At 40.2% G+C, this 18,467-nt stretch overlaps 2 long non-coding RNA genes across 3 annotated transcripts; both read left to right on the top strand.

Annotated features, from left to right (window-relative positions):
- Nucleotides 1–3,772: 3,772 nt before the first annotated feature.
- Nucleotides 3,773–4,415, top strand: LOC128366784 (uncharacterized). The gene is made up of 3 exons (XR_008321898.1): nt 3,773–3,801; nt 3,914–4,001; nt 4,364–4,415. It is a non-coding gene; the product is annotated as an uncharacterized LOC128366784 (long non-coding RNA).
- Nucleotides 4,416–10,114: 5,699 nt separating this feature from the next.
- On the top strand, nt 10,115–10,903 carry LOC128366782 (uncharacterized). Of its 2 annotated transcripts, none has more exons than XR_008321896.1 (4): nt 10,115–10,154; nt 10,405–10,510; nt 10,636–10,699; nt 10,799–10,903. It is a non-coding gene; the product is annotated as an uncharacterized LOC128366782 (long non-coding RNA). The 2 variants fall into 2 exon arrangements; XR_008321895.1 differs by having other exon boundaries at nt 10,124–10,154; nt 10,436–10,510.
- Nucleotides 10,904–18,467: the final 7,564 nt, after the last annotated feature.

Genomic DNA, 18,467 nt, shown 5'->3' with positions numbered 1-18,467 from the left:
TCATCACTATTACACTTTCCTAGAAATTGTACAGCTGTTATTGCACAGTCCTATGATATTATTGCAGCCTCAGAGTTGGAGTCTAGTGGTAACAGAACATTCATACATTTAAGTACAATGCAAGAGCATAGGGAAAATAACTACATATTCAAAAAGAGCACTTTTGTTATAAAGAGACGTTTTTGTGTGTGTGTGTGTGTGTGTGTGTGTGTGTGTGTGTGTGAGTGAGTGTGTGTGATTGGGTGGGGTTTGTGAGTGATTGACTGACTGGCTGGTTAATATAAACAACTGATTGTCCATTAATCAGCAGTGATTAACCTCTATTGTTACTGCTGAGTCATTCAGAAAGACCTGATTAATTGTTCCTTTGATGACAGACAGTCAGGCCCCTCCACCTGTCCAGCAGAAGTCTCTTTAAAATGGCAGAGCTTGACCATCTCTCATTCAATATTAAACTAGAGACGAGAAGGGACATCACTCTGACCTGTTTTGGTAACCAGATAACTCTTTAAGAATGTGTGGATTTTTCAGTTTAACATGTCCCTTTTTTTTGGTTAATTACAAACATTCATCTGTTTTTGTGTTTTAATTCACAGATTTTCTCATTATATCCTTTCATGGGCAACTCGGCATCCACCGGCTTCATCATTCCGACTCCTAAGAAACTTTGCCGGGGATGCCTGAAAGAGGACAGAATCAAGCTTGAGGACTTTTTGACACTATACGAAGAGGATGTATGGAGTGTTAAAGAAAAGAAAAGCTTCTCTGTGAAAAAGGTCTGCCTAACTCGCAGCATCCGTTATGCTGGCCGAACTATCCAAGACTGTGACAGACCTTCTCCAAACATGGGTGAAATGCTGAACCCTGCTTTCGTTGGAGATCAGGGTCCCTGAACTGCTGAACTCCATATGGACAATTAACCCTACGCAACAACTCAGCGAGAAGACCCTTGAAGATGTAATCTTCCAAAGAGCAACCCCATTGATACTCCTGCAACATTAGAGGTGCAACATGGAGGACTTCTGTTAAAACATCATCGTCATCTCTCTCACCACAAAACTGTACGTGAGAATACATGAACAGGAAGTGACTGTGAGATTTAAACTGTGAAAATGAAGCCTGAAGTACAGATGGTATCATTTTGTTTTAGACATGCAGTGTGAAGACGCTTTTTTTTTCTTTTTCAATTTGGTGTCAAGGGTAATCAGTGTTAATATATTAATAGTATATGCAGGGCACATGAGACATCCTGTGATTTGGTATGGTAGATGTCCTTTACTTGATAGAAAAAGTTCTCATCAACTGAACTTCACAGTGTGCAATACTTTGATATCTTTTTACATTGACAACTCAATGATTTTACATATCTCTGCTTTAAATTTTGATCTTTTAATATTATCTCTTGCATTATTACACCTTACATTTAAACAAACCTGTTGCACAAATACATTCAACCTTCCAGCTAACACTGTGTTTTGCTTCTTGATTTGATTTTATTGAAAAGTTCAAGTGAGTTTTTTGGCTCTCTGTATCATAAATTGTGATGGCTTGGATTATTAGTCAGTGGACATGAACTGAAAGAGGTCTAAGTTTCATGAAGTGGCAACAAAAATAAAACTGGAGACGTTATGATTTCTAAAATGAATAAAAATTGTGTAGCATTCAGTCAAAGAGAGAAGTGGGAGCAGCAGGCTGTGTGATCACACAGAACTGCGCTATCACACAGCCTTTTTTTGTATTGGTGTAAAACACTGAATGTCAAAGTCAGTTCTCATTATCTGCTGAAAAAAAAATCACACATCTATTTGTAAAGGTCATGTAACATGATGTGATGTGTTTCAATAAATGTGTTTCAATAAAATAAAAAAAAGGTGTTAAATCAATACAGCTGTACAAAGAAGCACGATAAAGCATGATCTTTTTAACTGTACAATATGTAGTGTAGACTACAGAGTGCAAAGAAGATACTGCAGTGTCCCTAGAAGTTGCAATGTTGTATGTAAAAGTTGGGTGAGCTACTGTGCATGATTGCAATGCTCGACCCACTCTTAGTTAATAAGCCCAGTAACCCGTGACTGCCGCTTCTAAATGCAGAGAGAAGAAGTATTCCTAGATGTACAGAACAGAGGCGTGTTAAGTTAGAGAATTATAGTACAGCTTCAGTAAATGGATCAGACTTCTTGACTTGCAGTAGCGAGGCAATTAGAGCTGCAGCTTGAAATTTGACGACATCAATTCGAACAATCTCAACTGTATTAATTGAACTGTGTGCTCTGCTCATTTAAATTAATGTAGGAGATAGTTGTGACCAGAGGTGTAGTGGGCAGGGGAACGCCGTCCTCCCACCTCTTTCAGCATGATTTTTTTTTAAAAAGGGAAAAAAAAAAGATAAGTAGACCTGCAACCGATTCCTGCAATGACCACCCATTGTGGCGATTAATTTTACATTGTGTAATTGAAAAAAACTGAATGTGTTGTAAGTGACTTTGATTAAACGATATATGACTTTCGACTCATTTCTGTTTCTGTAGACAATGCTTTTGGTGTAACTTGCATGTGTGTGAGTCTAGGCCTGTGTGGTGGTAAATTAGTATGATTTGTGTGTGTGGTTATGAGAAAGAAGCAGTACATCACACATTACAATTGTTGTTGGTTATGTTGATTTTTGTAACTGATAAGCTATAGTTTCCGTGTCTGGTAAACTTTAAGCCTTTTGTGTGTGTGTGTGTGTATGTGTGTGTGTGTGTGTGTGTACGTTTCTTTTTTTTTGATGACCCCCACTTGTCCCCCCACTCAAAAAATTGCCACTACACCACTGGTTATAACATGGGTGAGTTGTAACACAATCTCCTCAATCAGGAACAACTTACCAATCAACTGAATTAGTCCCTGTTCCATATGTGAGGAAGAAGCACCCTGTGGCCGACACAGCCAATTTTAGAATGTTGTGATAGCATTGTCTGCTATGTAGATAAACTCTTCAAACTTAAATCATGTTAATAAGGTGTCTATGTAGATATCTTTCATGCAAGTTGTTAGTGCTAATGTTTAAGTGGTTAGCTGTAAAGTAGTTCATGGCTACAAGAATCTGGGTTAGTTGTAACATGTGAAAAATGTTACAACCTACCCCAAGGAAATATTTCATTGTATTTTTGTTTTCTTTGAATTTCAGTATTCCTAGGTCCTGGGAGAGAAAGTCTAACTGTGTGTTTCTCAACATTTTGAAGAGAGCAGGAGCAGCGAGAGTCCAACAGATCAGTGTCAAAATTGTGTGGCATATGTCACGTCACACTGCACAGATTCTGTAAAGATAGGAAAACATTAGAAGAGAAGGCATGAAAGGAACTTCCATGTTTAGGTTACCATAGTGGGAACAAGTTCACTGATGACCATGAGAAGAATATCTGATGAGAGCTGCCAATGCATATTATTGACTGTCTCCACTGGAAGTTAGCAGTAGTAGTAGTAGTAGTAGTAGTAGTAGTAGTAGTCAAGTCAGGGGAAAGTTAGCATAATGTGTACACTCACACAGAAACACACAAATGTTCAGTTGTTGAAGCGGGGTCCACATTTGCACATTTGTTCAGTTTTATTATAATTTTCAAATGAAAGTGTAACAGATAGAGACAGAAACACAGAGACAGACACATCCCAATTAAATGAAAAAGTAATTTAAGTGTTGAATAAAAAGTTTTCAATATCTTAAGTTTTGGTCATAATCCTTATTTCATGATGTTACATTTCACTCCAGGGTTTCAACTAACCCAGACATCACACTCATATTAACTTTACCGGATAAAAGTAAGAAATATTTAGAATTTCAGGTATGCATTACATGTGTGTATAATGTGCCTTCAGATTGTTACCATATAGACAAGAGAAAAATGACACCATATGATTTCTGTTTAAACAGATAAGATGCTGATTCCTTATTTAGCCATCGCGGGTGGAGCAGTCTTGATTCTGATGATACTAATAACAGTGGGAGTGTTCAAGAAATGGTAGGCCTGTACAGTAAATGTTTTAAGTCACTGTGTTTCTCTTTTTAGTTATGATCTCTAACTATATTTAACTGCATTTGAAAAGTACGTCACATTTCGAAAAACATCAGAAAAACAATTCATGCAGTAAGCAATGTTCAGTCTGCTGTTTGTCTGTGTATGTGTTTGTACAGTGTGGAAATGTGTGTGAAAATATGAAGTGAAAATGGGCGCACGTACTTCACAATCTTGCAGCTTGCATGTGCTTTTAGAGCATAATAGTGTGTGCTCAGCATGGCAGTTTGTAGCTGTAGGTGTCTGTGGCTTGAAATAATGTCAACAGTGTTTTCAGGGTCCTAAATTAGATACCATTATTCTACCAGCAGGGGGAGATCAGAGGCTGTGTCTTCATCTCAAATGCACACCATTGAGGTCCCTCAGTAGCTGTAACACCAAGGTTTTAAATATTTTCCTCAGTTTAGAATAAACTAATTATTTTTTCCAAAACTCCAAAACAAGACAATGCAATAGAGAGAGTGTGTATATACTATAATTTGTCTGTTTTTTGTGTTCTGTCCTCAGGAAAGAGAAGTGCTATGATGATGTACAGTACCCTAGCAACGATCACATATACGGTAACATGGAGGTATATGATATTTTCTTTATTTCTCATGAGTTGTTTTTTTAATTATTATTTTTTCCATTCATGAAAGTAGAGAGTAATTTAATCTTATTTCCTAAACAGAGTGAATGGGCAACAGATGATGATGCAATATATGCCAATACATAACATAAACAAGAACATTGCTGAATGCTTCAGCAGAACTGCTGCAGTGCCTCTATGTGTCCTGTTGGTGAAGAGAGATATAGCTGTTATGTGCTATGTTCTGTACAGTACATTTTTGCTTTATGTATATATATATATTTTATTCATGATCATTTGTGTCTGCATGTTTCTCTGTAGTCTAGAAACAAAACTGTTTTGCAGTCACCTGCATGGCTTGTCTCATTAACATTTATATACATATATGTTATAAAGAATCTTGACTGTATATTATTTTACTTGCATATGTTTGATAACTTTTGTTCAGTTCATACTGACAGGAAGTTAAAGGGGAAGCTGGTGCCCTTCTTGGCTGATAGATAACAGAACTGCAGTCATAGTGTCACATATTTTAATTTGAGGGGTAGCGATGAGGGGTGAGGGTCGAAGGGTAGGGGTCATGGTAGATGGGTAGGGATGAGGGGATGAGGGTCGAAAGGATGAAGGTTGAAAGGTCGAAGAGGTGGGATGAGGGTTGAGGGTCGAGTGGATGTAGGGGTTAGGGTCGTGGGGATGTAGGGGTTAGGGTAAAGGGGTAGTAGGGTATGGAGGGAGAAGTGAGGGTCATGGGGATGGGGCAAGGGATGGGATGGGATGTAAGAGAGGGGGAGAAGAAAAGAAGAGACTTTCAAATGAAAGTGTAACAGATAGGGACAGAAACACAGAGACAGCCACATCCCAATTAAATGAAAAAGTAATTTAAGTGTTGAATAAAAAGTTTTCAGTATCTTAAGTTTTGGTCATAATCCTTATTTCATGATGTTAAATTTCACTCCAGGGTTACAACTAACCCAGACTATGGGGATCACTTTCACTCCTTGTGTCTGAGACTAAACCATGCGTATTATGTTTGTGTTGCATAACAGCTATGCCATTTAATAGCAGACACGTATCACTAGTTTGAATCAAGTTTTGCATTCACTATTTCGAAAGAGCTCCAAGCTACAGACAAAAATGTCAAAAATGTTACAACCACCCCCGGTCTCCCCTACTTAGAGGCACTACAATTAATGCATTCAACATTTAGAGATGCATCTCAGATCAATTAAAACATTCAAATATCAATGAAGTAGATAAAATAGGTAAAACAGTGTGAACTAAAAGCCAAAACACTAAAATTACTATAGGCCTACTGACAAAGTTTAAATTAAAAAGTGTGTTGCTGCCCAAATCAGAAATAAATAAATAAAATTATAAGTAATGATAAATAATGACTAATTCGGATTTCCCCGATATCAAATTCAAATGAGAAGTACTTCTTTGTTTACACTGTAATGTGTGGGGTACTAAAAGTGGAATGGAAATTAGACAAGTCATCCGTCACCAGAGAGAAATGACAGTGGCACCAGATAAGCAAGGAAATACTTTTTATTTGCAGGTCTGACCCTGAGAGAACAAGATGGCAACTCTGTTTCTTCTCTTCATTTTGCTGAAAGGTAAATATATATTTATCTTCTCTGAATATCCTGCAAAAATCATTACTGCTCACAAGAAACACACATACACATATAGATAGCTTTTAATCTGCCCTTTCTTTCCTGTGCATTTTTTCTTTCAGTTAATCAAGCTCAAGCCTCATCACAGTGGACGGCTGATGTGCCATCTGAAGTAAATGGCCTCCCTGGATCCTGTGTGGTGATTCCTTGCTCATATACTTACCCAGATCCAGGGAGGACGGTCACTCAATTCACTTCAAATTGGCAGGATGACAATAATAAGCTCATCTACCACCCTGTTGCCTCTAAAATCATGGAGCAGTATCGAGGTCGAACCGAGCAGCTGGGAGATGTCAAACAGAATTGTTCCCTGAAGATTGATCCTCTTCAACAAAGTGACATAGGACCGTTTCATTTCAGGATTGAAATTGGAGGCTATAACACTTATTCTTACCTGGAGAACAAAGTCTCCATTACAATGATAGGTAAGTAAGATTAGCAACTTTCAAGTGGCATCCTTAAAAGTACGTCAGTACCTTCATAAAACCAGAATTCTCTCTTTGATATAAGTGTTGTCCCATGATGTTTTCTTTTGCTTTTCTTGACTTCTTTGCTCATTTTCTCAGGTGAGACATTAGTGAACAGTATGAGGTCAAGATGCAGCACTCAAGAACATCATTCAGTAATTTGGTTACTTTCCACACATTATTGAATTACCAAATTTGACATTACAGTAAATTTGCAAAATGAACCAAGAATCCATTACAATAATTAGCAAAACTACACGAATAAGTTGGTGCAGTGAAGGTACTTTTTTTCTTCTTCTTTCTTTCTTTTAAAATAAAAAAAAACACATAGCAGCATTCACCTCTATGGTTTATTCCCAATGTGTGTTTGTGGACTATTACATTTGTAACTTCCATTTAAAACAGTCCAGGGACAATACACATTTGTTGGTAATAATGGTCATTTTAGCATCAAATATTGCAATTTTAACAACAATGTAAACTCTGCCCACTTCCTCATTTATACTGACATGACAGACTCTCATTTTGTTTTAAATATCTTTGAAGGTACAACAGTTAAGCAGTTTCATTTCTCCAGAAATACTGTATGTATGCATTTCAACAGAAATGCTTTTAACCCTGAAGCTCAAACACAGACAGAACATCTTTGAACTTGTGATGTGATTGGGGTGTAAAAGAGTTGAATGAATCAGTAAATTTTAGAACACTGAATATATATATATATATATATATATATGGTTTTTTAATGCCTTTAATCACCACCTGAATATAACTTTACCCCACCTGTTTTCAGTTCCTGTGTTGTATTTTGGTCATCTTTACAAAAAGAAACAAGGTGCTCTCTCTTCTTTTTCTACACAATAGCCTTGACTTTTCTTATCGAGAAATTTGTCGTATGCTGTTCTAGATGTACTACCCATCACTTTCTCTGTGAAGGAGGAGGTGGAAGAGGGTGCGAATGTGTCTGCATCCTGCTCTGTGTCTCACTCCTGCCCCAACTCTCCCGGCGTCTTCACCTGGAGTCACTCTGGACAAAAACATTTCCAATCGCAGCAGCTTGTCGATGGCCAGTGGCAAGCAATGTCCACGCTGACCTTTCAACCCAGCCGTGCTGATAACAACAAGCCTTTAGAATGCACTGTAACATACAAGGGAGGGAAGCACCAGAAAATATTCAAGGTCCTCAAAGTAGAATGTAAGTGTATGTAAGTGGCGATAATAAGAGCCAGTGCTGAAAATATGATGTATAAGTAAAAGCTGATTTAATTAGCACTCCAGTGAGTGCAGAATTATGTTTTAAAAGATTTAATCAAGTGAAAATTGTTAAAGAAGAACAAATAAAGGTTAGAAGGCATCAGTTAAATTTCTTTAAGAATGAATCATAAAATGAGATTTAAACCATTTAAACAGTATGTTGTTACACATTGGATTCCTTTTTCCCAGTGTGTAAGTTACTAACACACACGCACACATTAAATCACAAAATAAAAAAACTCCCTCCATGAATCAGAGGATTCCAGACGATTCTGCTGTATTCCTAATGTAGGAAAAACTGCATCATGCTGCACCACTTACTGTACATTGGATGAGATGGTTTCATGAAGACATCCTCTCATCCAATCTGTCTGCTTCTGTGCATCTTCAGTTGCATCTAAAAACCTGCTTAAAGGACAGGTTCACATTTTTCAAGTCTGTCTTAAAACAGTCAGGAACCCAAATGAACATTAAAATGTGTTTTTCTTGTCATAATCTGCCTTCTTTGTTTTGTATGTCCAATAATATATTTAAAAGTCTATCTGATACCTCAACCATAACAATATGTTACATCAAGTAGATTTCTTTCAACATTACCATATTTTAATGCCAAAATCCCTTTTTCTGTTACTAGTAGTTATTTGAGCACTTGACTATTGTTTTAAGACACACTTGAAAAATTGTGAACCAGACCTTTTATGGCTTAATAACGTTATTTAAAGTTGTTCAGTCATGGCTCTATTGATGGCAATGTCAATCAGTCACTTTGGTCCAGACTTAAGATCACTTTTAGATGGGTTGTCATGAAATGTAGTAAAAACATTCATGGATGATTCCTTGACTTTTTGCATCATGAGGTTCACATTTGTGATTTTTTAACAGTTGGATTGATTGCAGACATTAATTGCATCTCAAGATGAATTATAATCATTTTGGTAATCCCCTGACTTTTCAAAAAATATTAAAATGTTACTTTGGTTTATGACTAAATACTCCTTTCTGATCAGTACCACTAAAGGGAAATATGATATAGGATATTTAACATGTTAAACAGTATACCTGTTGAACATCAGCATGTTCTCAGTAAGGATGTTGCAATGCTGTTGTTAACATTTAATTCAAAGCACCACTGCACTGATCTTACTTACCTGTACTATGTGTGTATCTGACGCCTGATATATCATACTTGTGATACTTTGTAAATTTCTCAAAGAACTAACATCAGGCTTGATACTCGCACAGTACTTGTAAGTATCAGTCCATTATTGGTTTGGCAGTGCACTTGAGATGTGCAGATAATATATCCTTTAATTGCATGTTTCCATTCAGATGCCCCTGTGAAGGTGAAGGTTGAATACAAGTTAAATGTAAAGGAGGGAGAGGCTGTGAGGCTAAACTGCACAAGTGATGCTCGTCCTGCTAGCAGCTTTGAATGGCATAATGCCACTGGCACTCAAGTACACAAGGGAGACGTCTACACACTGAAAAATGTCTCCAGACACACAGGTGCCCTGTACTGTGTTGCAACCAACAAAAGGGGAAAGGGCAGCTCAAGCCCTGTGCAGCTCAATGTGGCATGTAAGTAAATAACTGAAAGATGAAAGTGAGAATTTGAGTGTGGGGGGCTCATAATTTCTAATCTGGTATCTACATTTTATGTTTTACAGATGCCCCTGAGATTAAGACCATTTCCTCCTGCTCCTCAGACGGGGATATGATGAAGTGCATGTGCATTGTAGAGTCCAACCCCCCCAGCAGGGTCCATTTTTTGATTTCTGACAGAGTCCTGCAAAGCACCAAGTTAGAAACCCATGGCCCTTTCACCATCGGGACTCTGCAGGCAAACTTGGGATCATTTGGATTCATCCAGTGTGTGGCAAACAACACGATGGGCAATGCCAACATCACACTCATATTAACTTTACCGGATAAAAGTAAGAAATGTTTTGAATTTCAGGTATGCATTACATGTGTGTATAATGTGCCTTCAGATTGTTACCATATAGACAAGAGAAAAATGACACCATATGATTTCTGTTTAAACAGATAAGATGCTGATTCCTTATTTAGCCATTGCGGGTGGAGCAGTCTTGCTTCTGATGATACTAATAACAGTGGGAGTGTTCAAGAAATGGTAGGCGTCACTTTTTCGAAAAACATCAGAAAAACAATTCATGCAGTAAGCAATGTTCAGTCTGCTGTTTGTCTGTGTATGTGTTTGTACAGTGTGGAAATGTATGTGAAAATATGAAGTGAAAATGAGCGCACGTACCTCACAATCTTGCAGCTTGCATGTGCTTTTAGAGCATAATAGTGTGTGCTCAGCATGGCAGTTTGTAGCTGTAGGTGTCTGTGGCTTGAAATAATGTCAACAGTGTTTTCAGGGTCCTAAATTAGATACCATTATTCTACCAGCAGGGGGAGATCGGAGGCTGTGTCTTCATCTCAAATGCACACCATTGAGGTCCCTCAGTACGCTGTAACACCAAGGTTTTAAATATTTTCCTCAGTTTAGAATAAACTAATTATTTTTTCCAAAACTCCAAAACAAGACAATGCAATAGAGAGAGTGTGTGTATACTATCATTTGTCTGTCTTTTGTGTTCTGTCCTCAGGAAAGAGAAGTGCTATGATGATGAACAGTACCCTAGCAACGATCACATATACGGTAACATGGAGGTATATGATATTTTCTTTATTTTTCATGAGTTGTTTTTTTAATTATTATTTTTTCCATGCATGAAAGTAGAGAGTAATTTAATCTTATTTCCTAAACAGAGTGAATGGGCAACAGATGATGATGCAATATATGCCAATACATAACATAAACAAGAACATTGCTGAATGCTTCAGCAGAACTGCTGCAGTGCCTCTATGTGTCCTGTTGGTGAAGAAAGATGCAGCTGTTATGTGCTATGTTCTGTACAGTACATTTTTGCTTTATGTACATATATATATATTATTCATGATCATTTGTGTCTGCATGTTTCTCTGTAGTCTAGAAACAAAACTGTTTTGCAGTCACCTGCATGGCTTGTCTCATTAACATTTATATACATACATGTTATAAAGAATCTTGACTGTATATTATTTTACTTGCATATGTTTGATAACTTTTGGTTTTTACAAATTATTAGTTATCTAATATCAGCACACGCTGCACACTGAAATGTGCCTTTTGAATTTCCTTTTTAGCAGTAACTTGACTTTTTGCAATGCATGTTTTCCACTGAATAAAATAATGCGTTGAAAAACACAAAAAAAGTGTTGACCTTTTTGTTTACTGCCAGAAAAGCAACATGGTCACTGTGCTAAATTTGTTGTCTGTATGTATGAACACATGATAGTAGCATGTTCACACACCTTCATAGATTGTATTCACTCATCCATCAATTAAACCAGTAAAAGTGAAAACACACACATGTGCAGACCAATGTGGACAACCAACAGTCAGTTGACTTCAGTTCATACTGACAGGAAGTTAAAGGGGAAGCTGGTGCCCTTCTTGGCTGATAGATAATATAACTGCAGTCATAGTGTCACATATTTTAATTTGAGGGGTAGGGATGAGGGGTGAGGGTTGAAGGGTAGGGGTCATGGTAGATCGGTAGGGATGAGGGGATGAGGGTCGAAGGGATGAAGGTTGAAAGGTCGAATAGGTGGGATGAGGGGTGAGGGTCGAGTGGATTAGGGGTTAGGGTCGTGGGGATGTAGGGGTTAGGGCCGAGGGGTCGTAGGGTATGGAGGGAGAAGTGAGGGTCATGGGGATGGGGCAAGGGATGGGATGTAAGAGAGAGGGAGAAGAAAAGAAGAGAGGTGCAGGATGTAGTGTGGATGAAAGTTGAAGCTGAGTGCCGGGTTGATGAGGAGACACAGGATGCTGTACCCGTCTCCTAGTTGGGTGTATGAAGGGAACTGGGGCAGGATGAGACTCTGGGTGGGGGAGCTTGTCTCAGCATCTGGTCCGTGATGCAGACCCCCAAAAGGTTTTCCAGAGGATAGGAGCATATGTGCATTTTTAATGTCAGTTGTTTTTGTGGCGGATGTAAGTTAGGTAAGCGGGTGATGGCCAACGTCCAAGAATTTTAATGATGTTATCCGGGATACCTTGATGGGAAGCTGAGGAGGCAGCACCGATACAGAATGAATTACCTGAGTATGATTCTGGGGGTATGCCGCAGGTGGAAATGGAACCAAAAACGTGTGGTTACTGTACCTGTTTCAATAATGAATAGTGGATCTAGTGGGGAGGCCCGGCTGGTTTGCCTTAATTGAATGTAATCATGGATGGGTTTGTAAGAGCTCAGGAATTAATGAGAGCGGAATAGGAACACAAGTTGTGGCTGGCCAGATTGATTATTTTAGTTTTTTCTGAGGTGGAAAATTAGTGTGTCAGGAGAGAGGACTGATATGTCAGATGCGGTGGCATGTTGCGATGGGTTGTAGTGAGAAGAGGAAGTTGTGAATTCTGAACAGCGCAGAAAACCGAAGAATGCAAGTAGGAACATAGACTCTAAAACCTTATCTATATACGGGGATAGGTAGCCGGTGCGGAGGGTTCTGATACAGCGTGTGAGAAGGTCTGAGGTGAGAGGTGAACGTTTGGCCATGGGATGAAGTACAGCTTTACGGAGTCCTTTTAATTAACATACGGATGTGAGAGTGGGAAAAACTGGGACATGGAGCTCCGGAGAACAGTTTAATAATGAAGTTGATTCCACTGATGTATGTTTGGATAGTGATTGTTCTAATCTTTAAGATGGAGTGGGCGTATGTGATGAAACTGGAAATGGTAAGGACGTCGAGTGATGGAAACGGGAGGTGGCGTGAAAGGTTTTTTTAAAAATTCCACCCAGTCAGGATGATAGGGTTTGGGGTGCGAGGCTGTTGAGGATGGCTTCTTGGGATGTAAGTATTAAATGTCCCAGTCAATTGTTTATGGGAAGATGGTGGCTGAAAAAGGTGGGACCTGAGTTGGGAGTTGATCGGCTGCTGGTGCTAAGCTTCAGAATTTCTGGAAAGAAAAACAAGAGAGTGAGACAGCAATGGGGTTTTTGTAGCCGGGTATGTGATGTGCTTGGATGGTGGAGCTGACACGAGAGTGAGTTTGCGTATGAAGGGCATGATGTCTTGGCTACGCGAATGGCCTCTTTTAATAATGTCTACGACTGCTGCATTGTCAGTGTATATGGCTATGTGAATACGGAAAGGACAGGAAGGCCTGGCCTTGCGAATAATACGGATGGCGTAGTTAAGGTGGCCCAGCAAGGAAAGCAGCTGCCTTTCTGTGCACTGGGGAGCCAGGAGGAAGTTCGAGATGAGGAGTGAAATCCTATTGAGATTGTCTGTGGGCAGGGATGCTTGAAATAAAACTGAGTCTAGTTTTATGCCGAGAAATTCAAGTGAAGTGCTCGGACCCTGTGTTCTTTCCGGAGAGAGTGGGACATCGAGGTCGCAGAATGCTGAAGTCAGAATAGTGAGGCCGTGGGCGGGGGGAGAGGACGGAGGTGTGACAGTGAGGAAGTCATCAAGTAAATGAATGACATACAGGATTTTTTTCTATTTCTTTCTTGTTATGTACAAAATGTTTAGCATCTTCATTTAAAATGTTGAAGTGAGACATGATCTGAGGGAAATATCTTGAAGTTGTATCATTTGTGTTAACCTTTAAGTCACAACACAAATGGCTGTGTTCACACAAGTTTATTCACCTATTTGTTGTGTGCATGTTGTTGTGGTTACACTTGTGGTTAGTATAGCAACCTAAGACAAACCTTAGCATAGCCTGCAACCGCATTGACCAACCTTAGCTCGGTCTTGTCGTCTTTATATTATGTTCAATAGACTTGTAATGGTAAAATATTTTATTTATATTTTTAAAAGGTTTTGTAATACAAATTCAACTTCATCTTAACGTTATATTGTGTTTTGTTGTTGTTATTTTTGTTGATTTTAACCACTTACTATTTTCTGTCTTTTCAATCACATTTGCCAGTTTTCTTATCTGATTTAATGAAAAGGCCTTTATTTTGAATCATGTCTCTGTTCTCTCAGTGAACGAGTCTATGTGCCTTGTTGAGTGTGAAATGTGAATGTAAGGTAATTGGTATTTGGTAATACCTATTTCACAGTTGAACATACAGGATTTCCTGGGGTGCAGCTGCCCAGGTGACGAAGTTGATCTTTTGTCTCATTCACTAGTCGATTACAGACCTCTCTCCTTCTCGCTGCCACACATTGATATTTTGTGGTCTAAGAGATTGCAGGATAATCTCATGTTTGAATGTTGCCTGAAACAGATATTGAATAGGCAATGCTAACTATAACAAAACATAATGCTAAACACAAACTCTCGATAGTACGCACTAGCAATGCTACAGATAAAGATTTTAAATTGGCTAAACAAACATTTTGGCATGGTTAGAAATATGTCAGTGTAAATGAGATAAATGGTTTGGTCTTTGTCACAATTATACATTATATAAAACCAATCACCACCATGATGTACATATTGTCCAGTTAGTGTATGGTCCAAGAAAGGAGGTTGGTATGACAATCTGTGTTGCTTCTCACAATAAATATTATTGTTGGAAATGAAGCATTACCATAAGTTAATTAGAGAAGGACTCTCTCATCACACTGCCTTTGAGTACTATGGGTGAACACTGCTTTTACTTCTGTTGTATTTGTGTCACTTCTACGTTGCAGGTTATGATCTCTGAGAGAAAGATTTAGATATTTTCTTTATTTATAACTCACTGAGCTCAACACCACTTTAGGGAGGATACTGACAGATTGTGAGATGTAAAATTGCTTTCTCGTAGTTTCGTTCATCCTGGTTTCAATTTTTTATTTTTTTTATCCTCAGATTACTTGAGGCATTTAGAATAAAATGTCATTGTACAGTTCCCTCCGGTCCCCCTTCTTAAAAAGAGGGACCACCACCCCAGTCTGCCAATCCAGAGGCACTGCCCCCGATGTCCACGCGATGCTGCAGAGTCAACCATGACAGCCCCACAACATCCAGGGCCTTGAGGAACTCTGGGCGGATCTCATCTACCCCCAGGGCCCTGCCACCAAGGAGCTTTTTGACCACCTCGGCGACCTCAGCCCCAGAAATAGGAGAGCCCACACCCGAGCCCCCAGGCCCTGCTTCCTTACCAGAGGGCATGTCGGTGGGATTGAGGAGGTCTTCGAAGTATTCCTTCCACCGATCCACAACGTCCCGAGTCGAGGTCAGCAGCGCACCGTCCCCACCACACCCCACCCCCTCCTGAGACACCGGATGGTGGTCCAGAATCTCTTCGAAGCCGTCCGGAAGTCTTTTTCCATGGCCTCGCCAAACTCCTCCTATGTCCGGGTTTTTGCCTCAGCGACCGCCGCAGCTGCATTCCGCTTCGCCTGCTGGTACCTGCCTGCTTTCTCCGGAGTCCCACAGGCCAAAGAGGCCCTATAGGACTCCTTCCTCAGCTTGACGGCATCCCTCACCACCGGTGTCCACCAGCCGGTTGGGGGATTGCCGCCACAGCAGGCACCGACCACCTTGTCGGCCGCCTTAACAATGGAGGCACGGAACATGGCCCACTCGGACTTAATGTCCCCCACCTCCCCCAGTACATGGTCTAAGCTCTCCGGGAGGTGGGAGTTGAAACTCTCTCTGACAGGAGACTTTGCCAGACGTTCCCAGCAGACCCTCACAATACGTTTGGGTCTGCCAGGTCTGACCAGCATCCTCCCCCACCATCGTAGCCAACTCACCACCAGGTGGTGATCAGTTGACAGCTCCGCCCCTCTCTTCACCTGCGGCAAGAGAGGGGCGGAGCTGCGGCCGCAAGTCCGACGACACAACTACAAAGTCAATCATCAAACTGCGGCCTAGGGTGTCCTGGTGCCAAGGGCTGCCCTTTGTCACCGATCCTGTTAATAATTTTTATGGACAGGATTTCTAGGCGCAGCCAGGGCGTTGAGGGGGTCTGGTTTGGTGACCTCAGGATCGGGTCACTGCTTTTTGCAGATGATGTGGTCCTGTTGGCTTCATCAGACCGTGACCTCCAACTCTCACTGGAACTAGCCGGCCTTCTATTGGTTGACAGCTTTGATCCACAAAAAATCCGAGAGCAGAGCAGAGATCCGTGAGCACAAGTTCCCTGAGCGTGAGATTAAGAACTCGAGTTTGAGCTCAGGAAATCTGTGCGAGCAGCGTTGTAACCGAGTGCGAGGACACAGTGCGAGCATGCACAGAGCAAATTTGAGCACGAGAGCAGAGTTTTGTGAGAAAATATCACAAAATCTGAGCATGAAATCAATAAATACTGCTCTCAAATCCATTTAATATGCTCTTGAATTAAGATAGGGAATAAACTCCATAAGAGATAGGGTGAGAAGCTCAGTTATCCGGAGGGAGCTCGGAGTAGACTCGCTGCTCCTCCGCGTTGAGAGGAGCCAGATGAGGTGGCTCGGGCATCTAATTCCCGGACGCCTCCCTGGTGAGGTGTTCAGGGCACGTCCCACCAGTAGGAGACCCCGGGGAAGACCCAGGACACGCTGGAGAGACTATGTCTCTCGGCTGGCCTGGGAACGCCTCGGGATCCCCGGGGAAGAGCTGGACGAAGTGGCTGGGGAGAGGAAAGTCTGGGCTTCCCTGCTTAGGTTGCTGCCCCCGTGACCCGACCCCGGATAAGCGGAAGAGGACGGTAACGGAGTAATAATACAGTATCCCCAGAATGCTGAAATTATTATATTATATTATATATTATATTATAATTATTATTATTATTATTATTTTGTTAGCCCACATAGTAGTAGCAAAGTCACATTAAACTTTATATCTAAACCTCAGACCTGTACTTCAGACCTGTAGTGAGGGAAATATGATCCGCCGTAAACGGTGCATTTTATTTTGAAAATTAACTCGGTGTTTTATTTTGTATTTTGTACACGATTTCCTTTCCCGCACGATCTGCTCTGTGCTCAATTGATGCGCCGTGCTCCCACGCCCGGCAAAAATAGAAGTTGACACATTGACTAAAATAGTTTTTCTGAAACATTACTCATATTTAAGCACGTTGAATAAGTGGACGGTGACTAGTTAAACCATAACTCACAGGTTCACGTTGCTCCACTGTCACGTCTCCTCAGTTATCCATGGGGCAGCTGCTTCTCTTATTAGTGCAAAAGGTTTGAGCACCTGTAACAGTGGAATTTGTAGTTTCTCTCCACAAATACAACACAACACTTACACATTCACAAATTCTTAATTACAGGTGCACAAATCCTATTTTACAAGTCACAGATTAAAAAACTGACACGCTCATAGTATATTTGGTGCAAAACATATTTGTGTACCTGTATCAAACAATGTGAAGTTGTCGATAAAATTTGAATATGTGAAAATCTGTATGTGAACTTGTGCAATAAATATTCAATGTAAAATAATTTCTCACGAAAACATTTGTGTTCTTTTAAAACACAAACACAAATCGAGAAGTACAACTGCTCGAATCTTCCCCACGAGTCACAGATTCTGTTTCCTTCAACTACAAATCATATCTCCACTGAGATATGCGGTGCAGAACTATCTGTGCATTCAGTCTATGGAGCAAAAGGCGGGTGCTGATCTGAGATCGACTGATCCCACAAAAGGGGCTTTTGTCCCACAGCCAATCAGAGATTAGCTTTTGTTTACATGCGGAGTGAGAAGAGTTCCCACCGGTGGATTTAGCACATGTTAAACTAATAATAAATAATAATAATAATAAATACTTTATTTTTGGATAGGGACAGTGCATATTGATGAACATCGACAACCCCGTTTTTTTTACATCCCTAACAGGAATTTATTAATGTTATTTAAAACAAACAAACAAGCAAAACAAACACACACACACACACACACACACACACACACACACACACACACACACACACACACACACACAATCACACACACACACAGAAGGCACTTTTTAATACGAGGCAAAAAGGGCAGGGGCTCAAGTACCCCTAGGGCCCTATGTGTGCACGTGCCTGCCTGCAACATTAGAGGTGCAACATGAAGTACTTCTGTTAAAACATCATCGTCATCTCTCTCACCACAAACCTATACGTGATTATATGAACAGGAAGTGAATGTGAAAACTGTGAAACTGTGAAAATGAAGCCAAGTACAGATGGTATCATTTTGTTTTAGACATGCAGTGCGAAGACCCTTTTTTTTTCTTTTTCAATTTGGTGTCAAGGGTAATCAGTCTTTATATATTAATAGTATATGCAGGGCACATGAGACATCCTGTGACTTCGTGAGCTGTAAGCATCAAACGAGCGAAGACAATCCTGCAGGACACCTTCACATCAGTGATAAACACATACCAGTGCAAGGTACCAGAGCAAGGTATGGTAGATGTCATTTACTTGATAGAAAAAGTTCTCATCAACTGAACTTCACAGT

This window comes from Scomber japonicus, chromosome 10 (genome assembly GCF_027409825.1).
Source record: "Scomber japonicus isolate fScoJap1 chromosome 10, fScoJap1.pri, whole genome shotgun sequence".
Taxonomy (NCBI): Eukaryota; Metazoa; Chordata; class Actinopteri; order Scombriformes; family Scombridae; genus Scomber; species Scomber japonicus.
This window is presented reverse-complemented; position numbering and strand designations above follow the sequence as displayed.